At 46.0% G+C, this 2764-nt stretch overlaps 1 protein-coding gene across 1 annotated transcript in view; it reads left to right on the top strand.

Annotated features, from left to right (window-relative positions):
* Positions 1–226, top strand: part of LOC119583538 (zinc finger protein Gfi-1b-like) — a 52540-nt gene extending 52314 nt beyond the window's left edge. Inside the window, exon 6 of the mRNA XM_037932071.1 lies at positions 1–226. This exon is cut by the window's left edge and continues 1263 nt beyond it. The gene's annotated coding sequence lies outside the window, so the exon portion shown is untranslated.
* Positions 227–2764: the final 2538 nt, after the last annotated feature.

Genomic DNA, 2764 nt, shown 5'->3' with positions numbered 1-2764 from the left:
GCCCCCCCCTACGAGACCTCCTTCACACTTGGCTGATTCAACGCGCGTCTTCGCACGCAGTCGCTGGAGGCGGGAAGGCCCACCTCGCTGTCTTAACTTGTGGAAGAAGAACCAGAAGGAAGAAAGGGCACCGAAGGAACCCCTTCTGGATCCCTAACCACCAGCGGCCCAGAAAGAAACTGCCGACCTCTGCCAGAAAGAGGCGGACAGCAGTCGGCGACACACAAAAAAAACGCAGACGAGGACCGCAGCGCCGGTTAAATTGCAAATTATGTATGGCCGCAGCGCAGGTGTTAGACGCAGGCCAGTGGTGTGACTTGCGTGGTAGTTCCTCGTCACACAGTTAGGGACTAGTCAGTTAGCATCGAACCAAAGTAAGTTGTAAGTCAGCCCTATTTAACATGGTGAACTAATGACAGTGAGTTGTATTAATTAGGTTTATTTTTTCTCTTTCTCTTTCTTTTTTGTAATTATGATGATTATCATTTCTTTGTTTTTTCTTTGGGTAGAGCCGAGTAAAGTGTCAAGAATTCAGCTATTTAAATCTTTGCAAATGACTTGACTTTTGAAGGTGCAAAGTGTGTATAACTGGAGGATTCACTCCTGCAGAGGGACCTTTTGTAATAAAACGACACTGTACATTGAACAGTATAAATTATACGTAAGGAAATAAAATGTTATCGCCGCACCTTTCCAGTCCGTCCACAAATGATTCATAAGTGTTTACAAATTGCCTTATCTATTATATATATATAAAAATTCATAACTATAGGCTTATATTTGCCATCCGCGTTGTTATCGTAATCACGGTTAATAGTACTATATTTTGTATATACATGCACGGAGACGTTGTAACTGAGCGTTCACGCTGTGCCTTCATGATAAATCGTAGCCGTCTATGTCAGTGCCTTCAAGTATAGGGGCACAGTGCCACACAAGCTGCCCTCCGCCCCGCCCTTCTCTCCTCCTTTTATGATCCTTTCCCATATCCCCTTTCACCCTAACCCTCTCGCAATCACTCCTTAACCCAGCTTGTTACCTAGTCCCCTTCCTCATCACTCCCTCCCATCTCCCCCCCCCCCCTTCCTCCCTCAACATGGGAACTGGCGACGGTCCCTCATCACTCCCTCCCATCTCGCCCCCCCCCCTTCCTCCCTCAACATGGACTGCCGACGGTCCCTCTCACTCCCCCCCTCTCCCCCCCCCCTTCCTCCCTCAACATGGGCGGAGTCAAAGTGAGTCTGAAGTCGAACCAACCTCTTTGGTCGGAATTTTTTTCCCGTTTTTTTTCCTGGGGATTTTTTCTGTGTTCCCTTTTATCGCATATCAGTTGAATCACGCCCTTCTAGAAAGAACGTGAAATTAAGTGCAGAAGGATAATGTGAACATCGTCGAAATGGACTGTGGTGTTGTGTTAGTTAACCCCTCGCTCGCCCCCCGCCTGATGCCTCCCCTCCACACTCCTCCCCCGGTGCCTCCTGCCTCTGGGGTCACGGGGGGGGGGAAACGAGGGGGATATCGAACCGTGAATTCGAAGGGCAGGGCCTATAGTTGGTAAGGCTCTTGAAAAAAAGAAAAAAAATGGTGAAGCGATAGTTTTCCCCGGTTTGTTTCCCAAACAAAGGACTTCATAAGTCACTTCGTATCACCTTACACTTCCCTCTCGTTTTCTCTCTTCTGGCGAAGAGCGGACGGAAAGCAACCTTTCCATCCGCCTCGAGCCCTGGTCGCAGACTCAGTCCGGACGCGAACCGTGTACAGCGATAATATTCTGATTTTGGCTCGTGTTTAAATCCGGTAACTTTTATTTTTTTTGACGCCCAAAGATAGTACTTTCTCCTTCCTCTCTCCTTCTTCTCCTCCCTGCCATTTTTCCAAGTCAGCCGACCCTCCTGTCAATCAAGCGGGGTTATGTGTCTTTTAGTGTCTTCATCTCATGTATTCTACGCCAGGTTAACTCCATCTCCCCTTCTTTTTTTTCTCCTGCCCTTTCCTTTCCATGACCCCCTTTCCAAATCCACGGGATCCGTTTCCTCTCCTGCCTGGCGTACATATATGATTCATGTCTCATTCCCCCTCCCCCTCTCCCTCCCCCCCCCCTCAAAGTGCATGGAGAAGTTCCTTGTTTGTGATAATCTGGATGAAGGCTTAGAATTGTATCACTAGTGTTCTCAAGCCTTCACCACAAAGGGGAAAAATAGGGGGGGCGACTTGGAAAAAGAAGCTGGCGAAAGAATGAGAGTTTATTCAAGGAATTCTAACCTTCCCCCCTCGCCCTCCTCCCCCCACCCCCCTCCTTCTACAAAAAGGAGATATCCTTCATATTTTGATTTTCTCCCCAGATAATGATGGAAGTGTATTCCTGTCTTGCTTCCCTTTCTCGTTTTATAACAAGTTTGTGGCAATCCAAATTGCAAAAAAAGGAAATAGTTCTTCATATCTAACTGCCGATCCCACCCTCCCTCTTTCCCTGCACTTCGCAGAAATGATTGGGCCCCGCTTTATACCTTATTATTTCAGTTTAGTACCCACTGTATAATATTATATAAATAAAAAAAACTTCTCTTTTCCTAAAAGAAATTTTTAATTATCCTCGTGTTTTTATAAAAGATGTTCAATTCCTGAATCTGCGAAAGCCTTAAGTCAAAAAGGAATTTCTTAAAGCCAGGTTGGAGGAAAAAACAACGAATGAAAAACTTACATGCATACCCGAAAATTATATGACTTTACATCCGTCCTTATTATCTTAGGGAAATTATATTTC

This window comes from Penaeus monodon, chromosome 17, assembly GCF_015228065.2.
Source record: "Penaeus monodon isolate SGIC_2016 chromosome 17, NSTDA_Pmon_1, whole genome shotgun sequence".
NCBI classification, from domain to species: domain Eukaryota; kingdom Metazoa; phylum Arthropoda; class Malacostraca; order Decapoda; family Penaeidae; genus Penaeus; species Penaeus monodon.
Note: the sequence above shows the minus strand (reverse complement) of the source record. Positions and strands in the feature narration are given on the sequence as shown.